Here is a 25,209-nt window from a genome sequence, read left to right as displayed (position 1 = left end):
TTGGACTGCCCTATGGCTCGCGCTCAAAGGAACCTCCTGTTTTCCGTGTTTCAAATCTGAACACGCCTTGTTGCCTCGCCGTATGGCTCGCGCCCTAATGGGCTGCCTGGCGCTGTTCTGATTCGTTAATTTCAGCACTTGTCTAGGACGATCCCGATTACGGTTAACCCGAATCTACATGGATCAGATTGACGAGTTAAGAATATTTTAAACATTTGAACATTTTTTTATTCATCCTTTTATTCTTTCATTTTAACAATAAATGTATCGTGTTAAGCACCATAATCCGAACATGATAAATGGGTGTTTAATTTCCGTTTTCGCATGTAAATCAACTCTAAATGCAACTCGACATCAATTACTTGATATATGGATAAACAAATCGACTTAGGAAACTTTCACATGTTAGGTTAAACTTTTGGATGCGCATTCATGCATTTAAACCATTTTATCAACTTTTGCACTTAAACAACCACGAACGATCAGTAGAAGCCGCTAACACGGGCGGAATTGGGTGTTCGATTAAAGAGCTTACTAATACAAACCCTCACCCCTTACTCAGAACCTTTGGATAGTGGATGACCTTATCCAGGGCGTACGAGAGTCATTCTAGCGATAAGATGCTAAAGGGGGACGAATCCTTATCTTTAGTACCTATGTCAAGCACCGCTTTTTGTCTTGATTGACCTAGGTATAAAGTGGATTTTGAATGGTTTTCAAGCATCCCATAATAGGTTGGTGGCGACTCCGAACATCGCTGCATCGTTTCGACACTTTTACAGAGACGAAAACGACCGATCTAAAGCGTTCCGGTCGAAAGCATTTTTATGCCACCTAGCGTGACTTTCAAGATCGCTGCATGTCCAGAGATTGGCTTGGCGTGCAGGTGGCCCGTGTCCACAGACTGGTAGGTGGCCCATGTCCACAGACCGGCGGGTGGCCTATGTCCACAGACGGCACCGCAACACTGTCCACCAAATAGTCGGACCGCAATCCGTAACATAGGTACTCGGGACACACCCGTGGTACCAAACCCGGACGCTAACTGGTTCCTTACAAAAAGCCGTGCCTCAACCACACGAGTTCTTCCAAAACTCAATTCATTAATGTGCACATCCCTCTTGGAGTTGGAAGCTCCAAAAGGCGACCAAACTGTAAGACGGTCTCCCAACCGTCTTACGCTCCTCAACAACAACCACCTCCTCAAACATATTCAACAATATAACAATGTAATATGCAACACAATATATCAAAACACGAATCACTATGGGATACACCTCCCAAACATGCCATGAACATCAATTGCTCGAGTATTCCGACTCCTTAGATCACCACAACCCAATTCGGTACTTATATGCATTTCCGACAGCAACATATAACTAACCTTAATCCCAATATCATAATATGATGCAATTCGACTCGTACCATGGAAACATGACTGATGGACACACAACACATATTCACATTGTTAAAACTGAGTAGGATAAACCTACCTTTAAGCAAACTTCATAAGAAAATCCGAGACAAGCAGGACTTCGTCTCAAACAACCCTCTCATCCTGCATAAACCATATAATAACTATTACAACACATTTTATATACTTATACAACACAAAAACCCTTATTAGTACCCACTAATTACCCATATTACTCATATTAATTACTAATTAATCACCCATATTAAACCCCCAAAAGTTAGGGTTCATAAGAAATAGAAAAGGGTAGATTTCAACTTACAAGGTGAAAGGAAAGAAGCATAAGGTGTATAATCTTCTAATCCAAGCTTGAATCCCGTGGAGAGTTGTTTAGGAAGGTTTTAGAGGGAAGGGAGAGGATTGGAGTGATAAGGAAGAAGAATGAAATGATTTAGGGTTAGATGAAATAAGATCCCGACATAGGTTATATCGCGTACTGTTGAGCTGCACTCGATTGAGTGCCAAATCCACTCGGCCGAGTGCCACTCACTCGTTCGAGTACTCGCTGTATACGGCCGAGAGCGAGCTACTCGATCCACTAAACACTCTACTCGGTCTTATTCAACCTCACTAGGTCCAGTCTAAGTCACAATTGGTTTAGTGTACGACTATCCCTTACTTTCGAGTAGTCTCTTGTTAAGTCCAAGGGTCCTCTCACGCTTCCCGAGGTTCCTTTATAGGTCCCAAATATCCGGGTATTACACAACGGATCGGGATCCCTTGAATTCACTTAAATTGTAATTCGTATTAAAAGATTTCTTTAACTTAAGTTTTGGTTTATGATTTAGCGATTTCACGGTTTTTATCATTAAAGTTTTTAAAATCTCTCATTTCCACTGCAATTTTGTATTTATTTTATTATATAACAACGGGGGTTCACAACATTTTTGCCACATTATGCTTTATAGTCTATGTGCGACCTTGGTTATTGAGTTCATTATTATTGAGTTTTGAATCGATATTGATATGAAAATATCTTTTTGCGGTTTTAACCCCAGTTCACTCACCCCTTGTCTATGGCCTAGGAGTAGCTAAGACAATTCAAAATATGATGAATAAAGTAGGGTATATTATTGGTATAAGATTTTAGCTACAGTTGTTGCGTTAGCATATTCACAAATATTTTAGTAATGGAATATATTTGTTAGAGTATTTTAGGAACTGGATTTGAACGTATTATTTATTTAGACCAAGAGTGGTGAGATGTTTGTGGGAAAAGTGTGGTATTATGCTAGAGGACGAAAAAGGAGAATTATTGAGGATTTGGTTAATTGGGTGGTACTTGGGTTACGAGGACGTACTCTTTGTCATAAGAGAGGTAGGATGTGACACCATTGTAATAGTTATACATTTTGTCGTGTGTTTTGTGGTTGGTTACCTAGTTTTGTGCTAGAATTGTGTTGTAAAGCATGGAGGTTTTTGTTGGATTTTGTTGTGGACCTTGTTTGTTACTTGAAGTAAGGATTAGTGGCTTGGTAGTTGGAATAACATTGCTTATGAATACTTTTGTAAGTGATGTGTCGTACGTGTGGGTTGTAGTATTTTGTATTGAGACTATTTGAGATTGTGTTGAGAACTTTAGAACGAAGTTCATTTTAAAGGGCGTAGACTTGAACACTTGCTTTTTGGTCGTTGTGTAACACCCGTGAATTTTCCATTTTGACATTTATAATTTAATTAACTATTCTATTACTTTATTTTATATTTTTAAATTACTTAATTTAATTAATTATATTTTAAGCCTAATATTTATAAAATTATATTTTTGAGGTTTAATTTATATAAAAATATGTATTTTTAGTCGGATAGTAATAATAGTGATAATAATAATAATAAATTCCGCCTTAAGTTGTAGCAGACTTGAGACATATTTTCGTCTAGTATAAGACCGTCACATTTCACTTTTGAACCTATGTAAATTGTGGACCAACCGGAAATGGACAACATATACACACTCACCTACTCTCTTACACACTAACTTAAATTAATTCTTTTTTTTTATTCCGTCACTCCCACTCTCTCCTATTCAACCCGTCCCTACCCCCATCCCTCCTTTCTTTTATTTTATTCGAACAACAACAACAATATACAGTACAAACAATTCTCATGGACACCATTGTTGGCCGACCTTCGAACTGAGATTTCTCCTCCATTTCTCAATCGTTTCCTTTGATTTTTGCGCCATTCTCTTACCCTTTCCGTCCTTCAACTTTCTAGGCAAGAAAGTTCCACCCTTGTTGAGTTTTCGAAATGACCCGTCTTATGAAAGTTTCGATTTTTAGCTTCTATATCCCGTTTTCTTGCTCCTAGGTGAAGGATTTGAAGACCTGGAGAGAGACTCGTGCCTTGTGGACCACTTACTTGAAGATTAAAGAGCTTTCAAGGTAACGGTGATAGGTTACTCAACAAAGTGTCGAAATTTCGTCCCTTAGCTCGGTTTTATAGCCTTATTTGTCTTAAAGTTTGGTTCTTTATTTTTTTCTCATATGTGTGGTTGAATGTGTAGATTTTATAGTTGTTTTACATGCTTACTTGGTATATTTTCATAACTTGTGTCTCCATGTATGTTTCAGGTATGGAGGTTTATGTTGGGCGAATAAGTCCGTCTTTGTATGGCCTCTTTTCATGTATTTCCGAGCTTTGTTAGGATGTGTGCCTCCATGTGTGTTTTCATGGCAGGAAATATTCTTTCACACTTTAATCTAGTTGCTGCTACATCTAATACACCTATAATCGCATAGCCTGATTGCTCCATAAAAGGAAACAAATATGAGTACTTTTTGTGAGCCATTTTACTACATCAAACTTAGCAACTCGGATATTTCACTAATGTTCTGCAATTTCCATGCCAATCATATTTGTTGTTATTCATGAATTAGTTGTGTTTAATTTTCGTCTTAACCTCGCCTTAAAAGTTGTCTTAAAATGGGTTGAAGTGGACTGTTTTTGGTCGGTATTTGGAGGCCATTTTGGAGGGTGTTGGGTGTTGTTGTGGTGTGTAAGTTTTGAACTTCCATCTCATGTATATAAGTGCGTTCTTTTACCTTGTTAATGTCGTGTTAATGTTTCATATTGGTTATGCCTTTTGAAGCTCTAGCATAAACTTGTGGAGCTGATAGTGGCTCCGTATTCAACATGCCGTTGCTCCTTGGCTCTTGTGCTAAGCAATGCTATTTTGATAGGCCTGGCTGTGGCCTGCCTGTGGCCTGGGCAGTGGCTAGGGCTAGCGGGTTGTGGCTCTAGTCACGAGTAGAGGCATGGCCATGCTTGAGACGTGGCCTAGCCTCGGGTTGTGTGCCTTGTTGAGTCGATTTAAATTCGTGTTTGGTTTATTTATATCCCGTCTCGTGCTTTGTAATACGTAACTCGTTAAATATCGTTATTTATATGTAATGTGGCAAATTGGATTTGTTTTGTATTGTATGCTAATGGACCATATGGTGTTGTATTTTGTCAAATATGGGCTTGTTACGTTTTATTAGTTGGGTTTGTACCATGTTTCATATTTATGGGCCAACCCAATATGATAGTGTGGACTTATGAATGACCCACTTGTTATTGGTTACATTTTATCTCGTAATTTTACATAACATTAATTATTCATTACCGCTTGTTATATTTTACTTAACTGGCATGTATATTTATGAAAAGAAATGCTTATCGACATAATACAAGTATGAAAGATTTATATTAAATAATTACTTGTAAGGAATCGTATTCTTGTAAAAATACCATAATGCTATGCCTTCTTGCTTGACTTATATTTACGCCCTACTTGTGCTGTTCTGGCAAGTACGGTTTTGGCTATTTGTGTTGTTCTGGCAAGTACGATTATTTTGGTCACTTGTGCTGTTCTGGCAAGTACGATTTTAGTCACTTGTGTTGTTCTGGAAAGTGCGGTTTTGGTCACTTGTGCTATTCTGGCAAGTGCGGTTTTGGTCTTTTGTGCTATTCTGGCAAGTGCGGTTTTGGCTACTTGTGATGTTCTCGCAAGTACGGTTTTGGTCACTTTGCTGTTCTGTCAAGTGAGGTTTATCTTAGTCTTTCCGGAGAAAATTTAGTCTAAGAGTAGCAAGTGTCCCACTTGGTTATGGTCATTGGCATATGTCTTTTTACACGAGAGTTTACGTCTTATGTGGTTGAATGTAAGAGTCTTGGTCCTATCGGATACAAGAGGTGAGATACAAGCCTTCTAGCTGCGATATGATCGTCGTGATTGATGTTCCCATCCGTTCTTATGGTGAGATGCAAGCCATAAGTATGAATGTGACATTAGTAGCCATGTCGCGTGCACTGTTTGTTAAGAGGTTTTCAAAGTAATGGCTATGGTTTCCATTCACGTATTTAATATTGGTTGATCCCTTATTTACCTATTTCATATGATTCGAATCCTAATCCCATATCTATGTTATGTTTCCTTGAAATACGTGCTTTCGTCTAAATGACCGCATTCATGTCTTTCATATTATTTAATTATCTCACATGAATAATTGAGTCTTGATTTTTGAAAATATTGATCTATCTTGTTTCTCATACTGTGTTAAAATAATTGACCCCATGTCTATTATAATTCAAGTTATTCACATCTTGTTTTAAATGCTTGATTAATTGAGTTATTTATTATGTTCATTTTGTCACTTTGTGGCTGGGAGAACCTTGAGTTACTCCCCACTGACTGTGGCTTTCATGTTTACATGAATGACAGGTTTGTGAAGATGCATTTATGGGGTTTAGACATGTGAGCTAGCGAGCACCATGGATTAGTAGTCGGTTTACTAGGATTGCTTATACTCACCCTTTATCGTCTTGTCATTCGAGGGATGTATTTTCTCCATTTCGACTATCACGTTTGTATAAACTTAACTTCTATTCCGCATACTATGTTTATATTTTAGGTTTTATTGAACCCGCGCTTTAAATTTTAAAAAGTTTCAAAAATTTCCTAAAATTCCGCATTTTCTTATTGTATTTCCTTAGCCTTATTGCGGGGGTTCACAGTTGGTATCAGAGCCTTTGTTGCTCTCGACGCACACACGTGTACCCCAAACTTAAATTTGAACTTGACCTTAAATAATGAATGAGAGATGGGTAGATTTAAGGACCTAAGTTGGTAGTCTCTTTGTGTATGCTTCGTGGTAGGTTCTAACATGTTTGTTGATTGTCAATTAATGATTTTTGTACCCTTGGATCAATAACCGTGAGCTTATCTATGTGGCGATCAAGACTTGGTGCCAATTGCCGGGAATTGAAGATTTGTTCAACCTTTGAAGAATGCTTCTACATCCTCGAAGATATTCCTCGTTCTTGTGTACCTTGCCTTGTTCTTTTATTTCTTGATGATTTTTCTCTTCTAAACTCTCTTTTGCTTTACCTTGGAAACCAGTTTGGTATCCACCCGACCTATCTTTCGTTTCTTGTTTCTCGTTCTATAACACCTCGTATATGGACCTCTTTATCTTGAAGAATGTTTCTATCATTTCCAACCATTCCTTCCTCTCTTAGAGTACCTTGTCTTATCTCTTTATCTTTGTACTCATTTACCTTCTGCAACTCTTCTCTCATATCTTTGAAGTTGCCTTTGTACCTTTTATTCATATAATACCCCTCATGGACACCTTCATCCTTGTCTCATGGAATGTTAACCTTGGTCGAAAACTTTGACTTTTGAGGAGATTGTTTGTGGTTGACCCATAACACTAGTTTTAAGAGGTTGCACTGTTAGAAAGGCTTAGGTAGTGTGGTGAGACATACCTTGGTGATTCTTATACTTAGTTTCTTGATATAAAGTGAGTATAATTGATTGGTGGGATTCTGTGTGTTAAGTGTGAGTTGCCTATGTTACTAAGATTATGGAACTTGACTTTATTAATCGTGTTGGGGATTTGAAAGCTTAGTAGATTGAGCGTCATTACTTTAGGAGTAAACATGGAGTAATGTTTATGATGTGAGCTTGAAACAAAACCCCTTTAGGATGTTGATAACCATACATAGATTGGTGTTACCTTTTGACGTTTATTGGGTATGAGTGTAGCTTTGTTAGTAGTTTTGATCCTATTTTGTGAAAGTCGTTGTCGATGTTTAATGATTGGGAATTGTTGAATCACAAGTGTCGTGAAGTACTTTGTTTCATGGAGTAGCTTAGATGTAAAGTGGCGTGAGTTATTTCGAGGAAATCCTTGGAGGTAATGTGGTTGTGAGCTTTATTTTATTAGGAAGTTTTCGGAACCGTTTAGGAAGATGTTGTATTTGAGATTTGAGTATCTGGCATTTCCTTGTTGTCTAATTTCTCTTTTTCTTTGACCATAAGCGTTACCGTTCATACCTCTCTTCCTCGCTTTGCCGTGCTCCTCCTTTAAGTTTGATACTAGTGGCCTATAAAACTCTATCTTTGACGTCCTTGACGACCTGACTTCGACTCCTACCCCTCGAAGTTCGTCATAGCTCTTTTGTTGGTTAAGTTTGGATCCTTTTAGCATACTTTGTATACATGATGTCTAAGTTACTTTTCATTTCGTACAATTTCTAAACGATTCAAGCTACCATTTTTGGTTCGTTGTTAAAAATTTATGTCACTTTTATAAAACTTTACCTATTTTAAAGGTTTGAAAATGAAAATTTGATATAGTTCCCTTTTTGTTCTTTGAGTATAGACTTCTTTATCATGATCTTTGATTGCTAAACCCGAGATTACTTTTAATGTTGCTCAATTTCTAAATAACTTTGATTTATTTATGATTCCTTGTCTGAATTTAATGTTATAATTTCAAGAACTTGACTCCTTTTTGAGTTTAAAAAAATGAAACTTTTTTTTTATTTGGCTTTTGTAAAGGAAAATTTGAGTGGATTACCATTTTCATTTGGTTTTAACGCTGATGGGGTGTTACGACTCGTTATTAAAGGCGTCTAATAACCCGTTCTACGCTTATCGGCGAATGATTTTGTTTTGAACTTGTCTTGACTTGGAAAGTTAGCGCTCTTGTGTGCACGACAAGAGCAATTTCATTCCATGCAGGAGACTATACTTTTGAAAACTCTCCATAAATGTTTTTGGAAGTACTTTGATTTTTTATTTCTGCAAATGATTTGGTGTTTGACTTTGTCTTTGATTTGGAATGTTGAGGTTCTTGAATGCGCAACGAGAACACTTCCGTTCTTTTGACGAGAAACTGGTACTATTTGAAAATTCTACTTGAAACTTTAGAAGGAATTTTAATTTTTACAATGACAAACTTTTTAATGTTTTAGTTACCGATTTCAGAAAGTCCAACTTTATCTTTATAACCTTTAATTTTCTACTTTCAAGTTTCGAGGACGAAACTTTTTAAAAGGTGGGGTGATTGTAACACTCGTGAATTTTCCGTTTTGACATTTACAATTTAATTAACCATTCTATTACTTTATTTTATATTTTTAAATTACTGACACGGCTGTCGCAACCCATCAAAAATAAACCTAACCGGCTCTAACTAATGTAGCAGAGGTAACTCGAGTATCATATTCCACAGGGAGGCGGTAACTATCTACTTGTTATCTAGTCTGTCTATGATCACAAAATGGGGGTTTGATTGAGTTGTTTTGACTAAACTAAAGAACTGAATTAAAAGCAATAAAAGAAACAACAATCAAAATTAGCAAGAGTGAAAAGAAGTGTGATCAAATAGAGAGAAAAATGCTAGGATGTCGGTTCACCATGATATTTCGCAAATCAGCTAAAGGTAAGGTCAGTCGGTCTGATGTGAAAAGGGTAGTGGAAAGGTCCTTCCGGTCCGCTATCCACCCCAGATTCTTCCTAAATAGCTTTCGCTCTGATTAGGGTAGTCTATTGTTCATAACAGGTCTGTTCATTCCAATCTTCCGATCTCGATCTGAATTTCACCGGATTAATTAGATAAGTTGCGTGCACTCAACCAAGTAATTATTGTTATATTTCTATAAAACAATTCTCACATTAAACCTCCTAAGCTAATTATCGCTTTATTGTTTTACTATCATGGCTCCCCTAATCTTAGCAATAGGGAATTTAGCTACTCATAACGATAAATAAAACAATAATGATTGATAAAAAAATATTAAACATGGTATAAAGATAAATAAAATGAAATTGCATAAACTAAATATAAATCCTAATAACCAACAACAATTAAAGGACAAGAAATTAAGTGTTGCAAAGGGAATTTAATTATGAATAAAAGAGAGTAGAAATTACACAATTCGATATCCGAGAAAAGCAACGTCGAATGAAAGTAAATGAAAGTAATGAATGCTTAAGTTCTGAAGTTAATGAATAAAAACTGAATGATTAAACCTAATTAAGTCTCTCCTATTTATAGGAATGATAATTATTAACCTAATACGATAACTTAAGATATTAAGTAAATAAGTTCACGCAATAAAAACTCGCGTCACATAACAAAGTGATCGATCGAGCACTTCCAAACTCCTCGATCGATCAACTTCCAGCCAAAACCTCTCGATCGAGTACAAAATCTACTCGATCGAGGAACACCAAAAAAACCACCTCTTGATCGAACATAGCAGGAGTTCGATCGAGGATTGTTCACCATAAAAAAGTACTCGATCGAGAAACTAAGCCAGCAAAATCTCTCGATCGGAGGATCTGCCACTTAGTCAGCTCATAAAGGATGTTGATTTGCTTCCAAAGTGACTTCACGCATCCCAAGACAGTAGTATTCTCTCTCCTATTCCTTCCATCTCCTAAATGCAAGCTAAAGGGACAGTAAAAGGCTCAATTCTGCTCTTTCCAGGTCCATTCCTACAATTAAAGCCAAACGAACCAAAGTATACTATTCAGGGCATTTCATAGCCTAAAACTACGGGAATCGCATAGAAATGGGTGCAAATAAGGCTTAAAAAGACTATATAAAATGCACGCATCAAAATTCCCCAAACCAAACCTTTGCTTGTCCCCAAGAAAACTATATACAACTAAATAATGGAACGGAATAAAACTCAGAGCTAGCTACAAATCGTCCACTTAAACCAATTTAATGCAAGCAAACCAACATTTATAGCAAAAACTGTCAAATGCAAATGAGTTATAAGATGTTTATAATAAAGCTGAACCGTCGACCTTGCAAGACCTTTAAAAATGGACTATCATGGGTCACTCTTCTCTCACGAAGCAAAGGGTAAGCAAGTATATATAAGAGAGAAAGAATAAGAACTCGCTCACCTAACTACGACCCACATAAACATGCATGCAATATAGTAAGATAGATAATTCTAGCTACCGTACACATACATTCCAACCAAACAAGGTCCGGTCATAGCCGAGTGCTTACAAAAGTTTGGAAAAGTGAGGTAATGTGTAAGACGGGGCAAAACATTTTGGGAATGTGAGGGTATAGGCCAAGCTAGTATTCTAACAAAACCAAATAAACCATATCCGCTTCTAATCCATCTCCAAAACTGAACACAATGCCCTTAATTCGGCATAAAAGCTCACTAAACCAAAAGCAAACGACTCCCCATAAGATAAAATGAGTGCATAGGAGCAAAACTGATATCATTCAAACTTTTTTTCATTTTTTCCTTTCTTTTTCTTCTTGGTTTTCTTGTCGTTTTTTTTTCATTTTTTTCATTTCTTTTCATATTCTTTTTTCAATTCTCCTTCTCCATATTACCAACTCCCGTCTTTCAATGCAAACCAAATTCGGCACAATAAACAATATACCCGCAAAAATAAACTAAACTAGCTTGATAAAGCAGGCTAAATTTGGATGTAGTTAAGGGGTCAAAAAGGCAAATTTGGCTAAATGTGGAGTTAATGGGTAAAAATGGAAGAAAAGGGAATGTAAGCACCTCCCTGCATGTGACACCATCCACTAACCCGAATGTATGCAGGCAATAAGCAATTGAATTTCATACTTGTGTAAATTAATGTTACATGCTATGCAAGGAGTAACTACTCACAATCCTACATGAACTGGTCATGGATGACACTCGTTTTAAGGCTCTAAAATCTTAGAAAATATGAGTAGGTTGCCAAAATTTCAGGTCAAGTCTATTCGTTCAGCTAAATTTCAACATAAACTCGTAGATTATGCAAATTGACTATGCTAAAAGATATTTAGTTTTTGCAAGGCTTAAGTAAAAGGACTAAATGCAATGCAATTTCATCATTGAAATACATCGTTCCGACTCAACCTAAATGCAAAAATAAACGTGAAATTTTTTGATTTTTTCGAAATTTCTAATTTTTTTTTTGAATTTTTGAAGTTTTTTGAATTAAAAGACAATGCAAACAAAAATGCAATAAACGTGAATGCAAAACAAATGCAAATACAGACTCAAAGTGTGAATTACCCTCCCCAAACCAAAATGGACAATGCCCTCATTGTCCTCCAGCATACACCAACAGAATAATAGGGAACGGGAAAATACAACACAAATGCAAAAGAAATAAAATAAAACGAAAGGAGATGAAAATGAAAAGCAAAAATACTTACAAAATAGAACTTCCCCAAACCAGCCAGCAAACTGGGGAAGTGAGTAGCCAGCAGCTACTCGTTAGCAACCTCCTCGTCAACCACCTGAAAGGTGGGATCCTCCTCCTCACCCCTCATCCTAGTACGACCTTCAGCAGCAAGGTCAGCTCTAAACCTCTCCTCCCTCTCGGACGTGTCCTCCTCGCTCTCAGGCTAAGGGTACCCTTCCTCCGAGTACCGGTAAAAAGAAGGATGTGGCCACCCTTCTAGCACCGGACGGCCTTGACGCACGTGATACTCGTAAAGAGGGAATAAGGCGGGAGCATGATCCCGCTCTATCCGACCTACTCTCCTGCACATATCTAAAAGAAGAGCATCACGACGCCATTGGTCCATGACCCGAGCCGCCTAAAAAACAGGAGGTGGAAATAAATGAGCAGGTAAAGCCGATTGGGAGGTAGAGGGTGTAGGTGTAGGCGTGGGCGTGGACGCGGGTGTGAGCCCTGCCTGTGTAGGTCTAGACCCCACTCCGACTTCCCTAACAGCAGGGGAAGCCCTCTTCCGCTTCCTAGAAGTGGGAGGAGAGAAATCAAGGAGGTAAGAAGGTGGAGGTGGTGGTAGTCTACCCATTACAGTAGTCAAAGGTGAAAGACGGGGTAGAAAGGGTGAAGGTAAAGTTACGGACGGGGAAGTGCCTATATTCCACGTCCTATGGTCAGAAGCAAGCCATTTCATAGAAAACATAACTGAAATGTGAATGACATTATTCTTATCCAAATATTTAAGACCACGGGGAAAGTCAGGGAAAAGGCGGCGGGCAATGCGAGTCACTAGCCCACCAGACGCTATCGTACCCGATACTTTTAACCCGACAGTGTTAAAATGCTGAGCTGTCAAGTAGGCAATGTTAAAAACAAACGGGGTACCGCAGTCAATGTTCAGGTACCCGGCTAAAATGGACAGCTCAGTATTATTAACATTGTTAGGCTCATGACGGCCAAAATAGTTTCTCCAAAAAGACGGAGAAAGTAGCGGGCTGGGGGTAAGTGGACGTGGGCACCACGACGCTGATCGTAGGGAATGTGTGATAATGTAGTCCAAACCTGAGGCATGAGCTTCCTAGGAGGCTCAATGCAGCCATCACTAACTAGGCCTAACCGTTCCCCGAACTCAGCTAAAGTCCAAGAAAAGGTGGTGTTAAACAGTCGGGAAGTGATGCAGGTGTTCCCATGGTCAGTCGCATAGGCCGCAGAGTGAAACTCAAAAGAGCTGAAAAACTCTAAGGTCAGTCCCCGATAGGTAACCTCTTTCAAAGTGGCCAATCTCGACATTCCCGCCCAATTGAACAGGTCAACAACGGGCGCTAAAATTCATAGAGTCTCTAGGGAAGGTTGACACAGAAAACAGGTCGAAGCATGTGACATTCCATCAAATTTAAAAAACGAGTACGGTGGGACGGGGACAAAAATCGTACCTCCGGAAACTCGGGTAGAGATTCCGTAGAAGTGTCAGCAACTTTCCTAGCAGGGGCCCGCAAAGCAGCAGCACGGGAACCCGTGCCCGTCCCGGATCGTGAACTAGCAGCAGCTGTGACAGTAGCAGTAGTAGTAACAACAGGAGCAGTGACCGTTGTAGTAGCAGCTGTAGTAGTGACAGCAGCAACGGTGGCGGTAGCAGTAACCATAGTGGCAGCAGGGACCTCAGCCATAGAAGATGAAGGTGTCGCAACAGAAGCCGTCGACTGGGGCTTCTCGATACCGGTATCTTTAGCACTCTCCATAACTATAACAAAACACATGTTCCATTTATCAATCAATCAATAAAACGAATTTCCCAAAATCAATTTTCAAAACCCTAAGTCGTATAAAACTAAGGGAAAATTGCAATTAAACAATAAAGAAGGGGGAAGGAACTTACTTAGGCGATAACCCAACAATATAATCAATTAAAGCAAAGGAAACTGCAAGTAATCGAAATAAATCGATTTTTCCGAAACCCTAATTTCAAAAATTCCCCAAATTAAACGAGAATTTGATGATGCAATTAAGGGTAAATGGTTTAATTGATGCTTAGAAAGTATTTGGGTAATTTTATTGGTAAATTTAGGGAAGAAAATGGGAAATTAGGTTAGGGATTTGAGGGTGTCGAAGGAATTTGGGGAAGAACATAAAACAAGCAAATGAACATAAGGTGAGAGAAAAGGAAACTCCCTCGTCTGTTTAAGCGCTTGAACTGCTCGATCGAGTGGTTTGAAACTGCTCGATCGAGAATATTCCTCCTCCATCTGCTCGATTGAGTGATTTTTCTACTCGATCGAGAACCCCTGAAATTGGCTTGCTCGATCGAGAGGTTTGAACAACTCAATCGAAGACTTTTGCTTGGGCATTGGCTCGATCGAGCACATAAAGTGTTCGATCGAGGGCTTTCTTCTTGGCATGCTTCCCAATGATTAGTGTTCCTCCCAAAATCTACAATAAACACAATAATACTTCCCGCAAAATACCAAAATAACAGTACGCAGTCTATATTCGTCCTAAGCTAATTAAATCTATCTAAGCTATTACTAAAGTCTATAACTAATAACTAATTAAATGTCTAGCGAAATTTCAAATTACAAAATGTTTACAAACGGGATAGCGTCCCGTATCATCCTCTGAAGCAATTAAGTAGCCCAAAGTTGGGCTTCTGGCTCGACGAGGTTCCTTCAACATTAGTGACCTCCGTCTTCGGTTTCTAAACAACTGAGCCATCGGAAGGAGAATAGCACATCTCGTAATCCGCATCCCTCCTCTTTTCTTTGTCAGGCTTTTTCTTTCCATGCCCCCTGTGATCTTTAACGCCATTAGTGCTAGGCTCCAATTGCAATGCACCAAGTATAGCAATGGGATCTCCACTGTCCATTCCGCCAAGTCCTGTAGAAATAAAAACAGCAGAATAGTCCTCCAATTCGCTCCCAGACTGGGGCGAAGGTGTCATAACAGCAGTATACGACTCATTAACAGTACTAGAGAAATCCTCATCGAGGTCTATGGAGGGAATAGCGTAGTAGGGCATGACTTGCTGAGCGCCCTGTGAACACTGGACTGGGTAAATGTCAAATCCTCCCCACCCACCTGAAAGGTCAAAGTCTTAGACCCGACATCAATTATTGCATGAGCAGTATGCAAAAATGGTCTTCCCATAATAATGGGAGTGTATGAGTCCTCGGGTATGTCTAAGACTACAAAATCGACGGGAATAAAGAATTTCCCGATCCTGACAGGGATGTCCTCTAAGAATCCTAACGGCCGTGATAATGAGCGATCGGCCATCTGTACGGTCATGTTTGTGCATTGAAATGTTGTCAAACCGAGTCTCTTTGTGAGAGACAGAGGTAAGACGCTTACGCTAGCTCCTAAGTCACAAAGCGCATTATCAATCAAATAAGTTCCAATATGACAGGGAATTGAGAAACTACCCGGGTCAGCTAATTTCGGGTGGAGTCTTATTCTGAAGAAGTGAGGAGCACCCCTCAGTCAAAACTAACGTTTCAGTTTCATCTACAATCCTCTTACGTAAAATAATCTCTTTCATAAATTTGGAGTAACAGGGTACCTGGGTGAGTAATTTGGAAAACGGTATGTTAACTTTATGACTTCGCAAAAGATTAACAAATCTGCCAAATTGTTGTTCCGCCTTTGTCCTCCGCAGCCTCCCTGGAAATGGAACTTGGGGCTTATAGGAATTATCCTTATTTGCAGAATTATCGTCCAAATTAGATTTAGACGACAATTTATCAACCTCGGCATTAATATTGCTCGATCGAGCAACTTCACCACTCGATCGAGAGGTTTTCTCAGACAATTTGCTCGATCGAGCAGTTTGGGTTACTCGATTGAGAGACATGTTTTCCTCACTGCTCGATCGATCATTTTTATCCCCTCGATCGAGCACTTCTTCAATAAATATGCTCGATCGACCATCAGAAACCTGTCGATCGAGTACACCTGGTGAATCCGTTACTTTTTCGTCAAAAGACGCCTTCTTATGAACAATAGCTTCAACCTCCGAGTCTGAAAGTTCGGCATTCTCCTTTGGCATTTTGCGTCCCTCATAGGAAAGACCACTCCTTAAACTGATCAGATTTACCGTCTCATGTGGTTTCTTGTCAAGTTATGACGGTAATTGGCCCGGTTGTCTTGGAGCTTGCTTAGTAGCCAATTGAGCTAACTGGGACTCAAGCAATTTAATAGAAGCATCTCTTGCTTGGTCAATTTTTTGCATTTGAAGTGCAAGTGTTTGCACCAGTGACTTCAACTCGGCTATGTCATTATTACCACTAGAAGAGGCACCTTGCTGATGCGGCGGTGGGAAAGAGAGAGGCTTTTGAAAGCCTTGTTGTTGATTCCGATGGGATGGAACATAGGCTTGTTATTTCTGTGGTGGAGGTGTAGGATTCAACACATTCTGGCTAGACCACCTCAAATTGGGATGAACTCTAGCTTGATTATTAAAATAGGAGCCTCCTTGCCTAAATTGTTGAAAGGCATAGACTTGCTCCTTCCCAGCTAAACACTCCACTGCATTGTGGCCATCAATACCACATCTCTCAAATGAGACGATCTCTTGTCTAGACAACAAGTGAACCGTCTGTTGATTTTCCGCAGTCTGCAATTCTAATTTGTCAAATCTTACATTCATGGCTTCGAGTTGAGCCACAAGTGCGCCATTGTCTCCAGCAAATGCCCTAGTACCACTCCTTGGGTTCCCATATTCAGCGCAATGGGTAGCCATCCTCTCTATAATATGCGAGCCCATATCATCATCAATATTCTTCTGGAATCTTCCATTGGCTGCAACATCTAAAACAGCACGTTGGTCATCATACAACCCATTGTAGAACTGGTTGCACAAAAACCATTGGCCAAACCTGTGATGTGGGATAGACCTAACCTTCTTCTTAAACCTATTCCCCATGCTTCATACAAGTTCTCAGTTGGATTTTGTTTAAAACTTGTAATCTGGCCTTGCAATTCATTAGTTCTCGGTGGAGGATAGTATCTCTTGTAGAAGGCAAGAGCTAGGGTATCCCAATAAGTAATCTTAGTTGTAACCCTATCCAAGTCAGTCAACCACTCCTGAGCTCCATCAGTAAGAGAAAAAGGAAACAAGACTTCCTTAATCTTCTCTTGGGTCACTCCCTTAGTAGCAGGGATAGTAGAACAATAATCTGTGAAGATCTCCATATGCTTCCTGGGATCCTCACCAGCTACTCCTCTAAAAAGGATTCTCTCCACCAAATTAATATAAGAAGCGCGAATATCAAAGGTATTCCCCTCATCAGTTGAAAGCTTGAAACCCTTAGGAATAGAATCAACTGTCGGCTCAGAATGACTAGCAATGTTAGGCATCTTCGCAGATTTAGTAACGGTGGCAGAAATAGATTTGTCTTCCTCTAAAGACCGAGCTTCTGAAAAAATAAAATTTTCTAGCAGTGGTTCAAGAGTACTCAAGACTTCCTATCGACGAATCTCCCTCAATAATTTTTGTCTACGGCGAAATGTCTTCTGTGGTTCAGGATCAGCTGGTACTAACTCTGACCTATTAGACATGGGCATAAACAAAACTAAGAGAAAATAATAAGAATTGTCTCAAGGAATTGAAAATCCCTTGAGACTAACACAAACTAAAATAAGACAAGTAAATAAAATAGTTGCCTCCCCGGCAACGGCGCCAAAATTTAACACTGTTGTCGCAACCTATCAAAAATAAACCTAACCGGCTCTAACTAATGTAGCAGAGGTAAGTCGGGTATCGTAATCAACAAGGAGCGAGGCGGTCACTATCTACTTGTTATCTAGTCTGTCTATGGTCACAAAATGGGGGTTTGATTGAGTTGTTTTGACTAAACTAAAGAACTGAATTAAAAGCAATAAAGGAAACAACAATCAAAATTAGCAAGAGTGAAAAGGAGTGTGATCAAATAGATAGAAAGATGCTAGGATGTCGGTTCACCATGATATTACGCAAATCAGCTAAAGGTAAGGTCAGTCGGTCTGATGTGAGAAGGGTAGTAGAAAGGTCCTTCCGGTCCGCTATCCGCCCTAGATTCTTCCTATATAGCTTCCGCTCTGATTAGGGTAGTCTATTGTTCATAACAGGTCTGTTCATTCCAATCTTCCGATCTACGTCTGAATTTAACCGGATTAGTTAGATTAGTTTCGTGCACTCAATCAAGTAATTACTGTTATATTGCTATAAAACAATTCTCACAATAAACCTCCTAAACTAATTATCGCTTCATTGTTTTACTGTCATAGCTCCCCTAATCCTAGCAATAGGGAATTTAGCTACTCATAACGATAAATAAAACAATAACGATTGGTAAAACAATATTAAACATGGTATAAAGATAAATAAAATGAAATTGCATAAACTAGATAAAAATCCTAATAACCAACAACAATTAAAGGATAAGAAATTAAGTGTTGCAAAGGGAATTAAATTATGAATAAAAGAGAGTAAAGAAATTACACAATTAGAGATCCGAGAATAGCAACGTCGAACGAATGTAAATGAATGTAATGAATGCTTAAGATCTGAAGTTAATGAATAAAAACTGAATGATTAAACCTAATTAAGTCTCTCCTATTTATAGGAAAGGTAATTATTAACATAATACGATAACTTAAGAGATTAAATAAATAAGTTCACGCAATAAAAAATCGCGTCAGATAACAAAGTGATCGATCGAGCACTTCCAAACTCCTCGATCGATCAACTTCCAGCCAAAACCTCTCGATCGAGTACAAAATCTACTCGATTGAGGAACACCAAAAAAACCACCTCTCGATCGAACAAAGCAGGAGTTCGATCAAGGACTGTTCACCATTAAAAAGTACTCGATCGAGAAACTAAGCCAGCAAAAGCTCTCGATTGGAGGATCTGCCACCGAGTCAGTTCATAAAGGACGTTGATTTGCTTCCAAAGCGACTTCAGGCATCCCAAGACAGTAGTATTCTCGCTCCGATTCCTTCCATCTCCTAAATGCAAGCTAAATGGACAGTAAAAGGCTCAATTCTGCTCCTTCCGGGTCCATTCCTGCAATTAAAGTCAAACGAACCAAAGTAGACTATTCAGGGCATTTCGTAGCCTAATATTACGGGAATCGCATAGAAATGCGTGCAAATAAGGCTTAAAAAGACTATATAAAATGCACGCATCAATTACTTAATTTAATTAATTATATTTTAAGCCTAACATTTATAAAATTATATTTTTAAGGTTTAATTTATATAAAAATATGTATTTTTAGTCGGATAGTAATAATAGTGATAATAATAATAATAATAATAATAATAAATTCCGGCTTAAGCTATAGCAAGCTTGAGACGTATTTCCGTCTAGTATAAGACTGTTACATTTCACTTTTGCACCTAAGTAAATTGGGGACCAACCGGAAATCGACAACACATACACACTCACTTACTCTCTTCCACTCTAACTTAAATTAATTCTTTTTTTATTCCCTCACTCTCACTTTCTCTTATTCAACCCGTCCCTACACCCCATTCCTCCTTTATTTCTATTTTATTCGAACAACAACAGCAACATACAGTACAAACAATTCTCATGGACACCATTGTTAGCCGACCGTCAAAATGAGATTTCTATTCCATTTCTCAACCGTTTCCTTTGATTTTTGCGCCATTCTCTTCCCCTTTTCGTCCTTCAACTTTCTAGGTAACAAAGTCCCACCGTTGTTGAGTTTTCGAAATGACCCGTCTTATGAAAGTTTTAGTTTTTAACTTCTATATCCCGTTTTCTTGCTCCTAGGTGAAGGATTTGATGACCCGGAGAGAGACTCGTCCCTTGTGGACCAGTTACTTGAAGATTAAAGAGCTTTCGAGGTAACGGTGATAGTTTACTCAACAAAATGTCGAAATTTCATCCCTTAGCTCGGTCTTATTGCCTTATTTGTGTTAAAGTTTGGTTCTTTATGTTTCCCCTATATGTGTGGTTGAATGTGTAGATTTAGTAGTCGTTTTACATGCTTACTTGATGTATTTTCACAACTTGTGTCTCCATGTATGTTTCAGGTATGGAGGTTTATGTCTGGCGAATAAGTCCGTCTTTGTATGGCCTGTTTTCATGTATTTTGGAGCCTTGTTAGGATGTGGGTCTCCATGTGTGTTTTCATGGCAGGAAATATTCTGTCACACTTCAATCTAGTTGCTGCTACATCTAATACACCTATAATCGCATAGTCTGATTGCTCCATATCAGGAAACAAATATGAGTACTTTTTGTGAGCCGTTTGACTACATCAAACTTAGCAACTCGGATATTTCACTAATGTTCTGCAATTTCCATGCCAATCATAGTTGTTGTTATTCATGAATTAGTAGTGTTTAATTCCCATCTTAACCTCGCCTTAAAAGTTGTCTTAAAATGGGTTGAAGTGGACTGTTTTTGGTCGGTATTTGGAGGCCATTTTGGAGGGTGTTGGGTGTTGTTGTTGTGTGTAAGTTTTGAACTTCCATCTCATGTAGATAAGTGCGTGCTTTTACCTTGTTAATGGCGTGTTAATGTTTCATATTGGCTATGCCTTTAGAAGCTCTAGCAAAAACTTATAAGGCTGATAATAGCTCCGTATTCAACATGCCCCCTGCTTCTTGGCTCATGTGTTAAGCTATGCTGTTTTGATGGGCCTGGCCGTGGCCTGCCTGTGGCCTGGGCAGTGGCTAGGGCTGGCCGGTTGTGGCTCTAGTCACGAGTAAAGGCATGGCCATGCTTGATACGTTTCCTAGCCTCGGGTTGTGTGCCTTGTTGAGTCGATTTAAATTCGTGTTTGGTTTATTTAAATCCCGTCTCGTGCTTTATAAAACATAACTCGTTAAATATCATTATTTATATGTAATGTGGCAAATTGGGCTTGTTTTGTATTGTATGCTAATGGACCATATGGCGTTGTATTTTGTCAAATTTGGGCTTGCTATGTTTATATTTTATGATTGGGCTTGTCATGTTTTATCAATTGGGCTCGTCATGCTTTATCAATTGGGCATGTTATGTTTTATTAATTGGGTTTGTACCATGCCTCATATTTATGGGCCAACCCAATATGTTAGTATGGAGTTATGAATGACCCACTTGTTATTGGTTACATTTTATCCCGTAATTTTACATAACGTGAATTATTCATTACCGCTTGTTATATTTTACTTAACTGACGTGTATATTTATGAAAAGAAATGCTTATCGACATAATACAAGTATGAAATATTTATATTAAATAATTACTTGTGAGGAGTCATATTCTTGTGAAAATGCCATAATGCTATGCCTTCTTGCTTGACTTATATTTACGCCCTACTTATGTTGTTTTGGCAAGTACGGTTTTGGCTACCTGTGCTGTTCTGGCAAGTACGATTTTGGTCACTTGTGCTGTTCTGGCAAGTACGATTTTGGTCACTTGTGCTGTTCTGGCAATTGCGGTTTTGGTCACTTGTGTTATTCTGGCAAGTGTAGTTTTGGCTACTTGTGCTGTTCTGGCAAGTATGGTTTTGGTCACTTGTGCTGTTCTGGCAAGTGAGTTTCATAGTCTTTCCGGGGAAAATTTAATCTAAGAGTAGTAAGTGTCCCGCTTGGTTATGGTCAATGACATATGTCTTTTTACACGAGAGTTTACGTCTTATGTGGTTGAATGTAAGAGTCTTGGTCCTATGGGATACAAGAGGTGAGATGCAAGCCTTCTAGTTGCGATATGATCGCCGAGAATAATGTTCCCATCCGTTCTTATTGTGAGATGCAAGCCATAAGTATGAATGTGACATTAGTAGCCAGGTCCCATGCAATGTTTGTTAAGAGGTTTTCAACGTAATTACAATGGTTTCCATTCACGTATTTAGTATTGGTTGATCCCTTATTTACATATTTTATATGATTGCAATCCTAATCTCATATCTATGTTATGTTTCCTTGAAATGGGTTCTTTCGTCTAAATGACCGTATTCATGTCTTTCAGATTATTTAATTATCTCACATGAATAGTTGAGTCTTGATTATGCTAATATTGATCTATCTTGTTTCTCGTACTGTGTTAACATGATTGACCCCATGTCTATTATAATTCAAGTTATTCACATATTGTTTTAAATGCTTGATTAATTGAGTTCTTTGTTATGTTCGTTTTGACACTTTGTGGCTGGGAGAACCTTGAGTTACTCCCCACTGACTGTGCCTTTCATGTTTACATGAATGACAGGTTTGTGAAGATGCATTTTTGGGGTTTAGACGTGTGAGCTACCGAGCACCTTGGATTAGTAGTCGGTTTACTAGGATTGCTTATACTCGCCCTTTATCGTCTTGTCATTTGAGGGATGTATTTTCCCCATTTTGACTATCACGTTTGTATAAACTTAACTTCTATTCAACATACTATATTTATGTTTTAGGTTTTACTGAACCCGTGCTTTAAATTTTAAAAAGTTTCAAAATTTTCCTAAAATTCGGCATTTTCTTATTTTATTTTCTTAGCCTTATTGCGGGGGTTCACACGTTTTCCTTTCGTTGTGCATTATGTTAATTGGTTTGTTAGTTGGAATATTGTTTTTGTATCGTTGAGTATGTGTTGGTAAAATGTTGTTTTGTTATGTTAATGTGGTGGTGTAGGTATTGATCGGTGTTGTGGTAGTATCGTTGTCGATATTGTTTGATGGACAATATTAAGTTGAACTTCGAGGACAAAGTTCATTTTAAGGGTGGTAGATTGTGATACCCGACATTTTGAGAGGGGACACTTGATCGAGTATAGAAGGGGCACTCGATTAAGTGACCTTTGGCGGAGCTGAAGCATAGGTTATGGAGTGTTGCATCCGATCGAGTCAGGTCTATTTCGCAATGAAGTTGGATTTGCGTGTTTTGAGCCGTATTTAGTGAAGGATTACGAGACCCATTATTCATAATTCTTATAACTGCCTTTAATTCAGACCGTAAGCTATTTTGTTTAATAACTTTATCATCTTATTCTTTTAAAACCTCTAAACTCATATTAAGAGAAGTATTACTAGATTCATGATCAAAGCTAATTGGAGATCTCTCTTTCCTTTCAACCTATTACTCCCTCCATTCAACTCCAAATGGTACTTATTACTTTTCCACGTTTGCCAACGCGAGTTTTACTTTGTAAATATATTAGTAACACATTTGTAAAAATTTAAAAGTTTAATATTTTAAATGTACTCCTAAAGATGAATAAAACAAGATCCTACATGAATATATTTTATCTTATATATTGGGAGGAAATGAGAAGATTCCTCTTACTTGTGAATAGTGTAAAAAAAAAAATAACTACCATTTGGAGTTGAATGGAGGGAGTACAATTTTTTAAATCGTAATAAGTTAATTTCTATCTTTCTTGAGACCAATTATTCACCTTTCTCTTAGATTCTTACAATCATCCTTGAGAATTGAGTATTCCCTAACCCCAGGATTTGACCCATTTGGAGAAATTAATTATTAGGGATTCTAATAAGTTGGTTAATTAGAGTAATTAATAGTAATTGTATATGTGATTATTACTTGTAGTTGACGGTTTTGTAGAGGATCGGCTTTGATTTCTTGACTCTTGGAATTACTCTTTCAGGTAGGGATAATCAGTACTCACCTTTGGGTTGTTTGGTAATAATGATTGTGTTAAATTGAGTTGGTAACGGTTGATTTAATGATAACGTTACTATCTTTAATGTTGTATGCTGTAAAGATTGAACCTTGATTGTTAATGCATGTAATGGGCCCGGTTGAATCCGAGCCTACTGAGTTATGTAATGGGCTAGAGGTATGTGTTGTGATGATTTTCATGCTATTGCGGGAATCAATGTGGGAAGCTGATTCCGGCTACAGTTGATCATGGATGCCGCCTTATTGTTCTTCCTCTATGGATCCTTCTTTTGAGGGATGTATACATTCAGAACTGGGGATCTTGATGTTGATGTTGATGTTGATGTTGATATTGATATGATGATATCGAAAATATAATAATATTGATACTATGGTATTGAAAATTGGTTTGAAAATTTTGATTTCTGATGTTGTTGACTAATCGGATTGGTTCATTGATAATGATAATGTCGTTACCACCTCTGAGGTTCGCGTGTATTATAGTATTGATTATCCATGTTCAACCTTTGGTTGACGTGATTGCTTGTGGTGTGTGCCGTCCACCCAAATCCTTTAAACTTGGTGGCATGTGATGATCCATTTGTTTTTTCCGTTCAAATGGGGAGTAATGAATCTTGCAGATAAATTGAGTGGATGCTTATTGTTGATACTTGTTGCTGTATAGATGCATGATCGGGATTGGCGAAGCGACGAGTTGTCAAACTTAGGAATCGACTTATTATTTATGAGCATATATTAGATGATTTTGTTAAGCAATATGCTTAAACTTCCGTTGTATTTTTAATGACTTTATAATTTGGCAAAGTTGTAAGTTGTCGTAAACAGTTATTTAATAAAGTATTTATTGTTTTATGGTTGTAAGTATGACGTACACTGCCTCGGGTTACCGAAACGGTAACGTCCTTATTTTTCTTGAAAAGCATAGTTAAGGCCCTCGGATAAGTGAGGGTGCTACAACATGATCTATAATCGAGCTAGTGTCCCTTCCTAGAGTCTCTGCTTAGCTCGCGCATCTTTCTCGTTATTGTGTCATTTTTTTACGCCTTTTCTAATTACTTCTATTTATTTCTTTCTATTTTCTTTATGGCTTAATTTACACCGTTTGTATATAATAGGACTTTCAATTTAATAATTAATTTCTTTTTATACCTTCATTTTATTAATTAACACCGTTTGTATATAATATGTGTAAATTATATGAAATTTAAACTCTAATGATAGCATTTTTTTACTACAAATCTAAATATATTATTTCCATAGTTTTTTTTTTTAAAATAAACATATTATAATATCACAAAGATATAATCGCCTCTATAAATATTTAGGTGCTTAATATTTATATGTTATCTTTTGTATTATGACAATACTTGAGAGACTCAAAAGATTTTGTGTTGATACCTCAGTTCCAATGATGACTATTATTTATAATCATGGGATCACCCCATGTAATACCCCGTAAATTATAAACCTATTAAGCTACGTTGGCATGTGTATAAGTTTAGGTGTCTCCGTCTAATCAGTTTGTATTATTTCAATGGCTTGTCTAACGAGATAGCACTTATTGTCTATTGACATTGCTGAGTGTCGATAGATAAGGAGTTGAGTGTCGATAGATAAAGGTAGGAT

The sequence above is a fragment of the Silene latifolia genome, chromosome Y (genome assembly GCF_048544455.1).
Source record: "Silene latifolia isolate original U9 population chromosome Y, ASM4854445v1, whole genome shotgun sequence".
NCBI classification, from domain to species: domain Eukaryota; kingdom Viridiplantae; phylum Streptophyta; class Magnoliopsida; order Caryophyllales; family Caryophyllaceae; genus Silene; species Silene latifolia.
The sequence above is the reverse complement of the archived record's forward strand: the minus strand, read 5'-3'. Positions refer to the sequence as shown.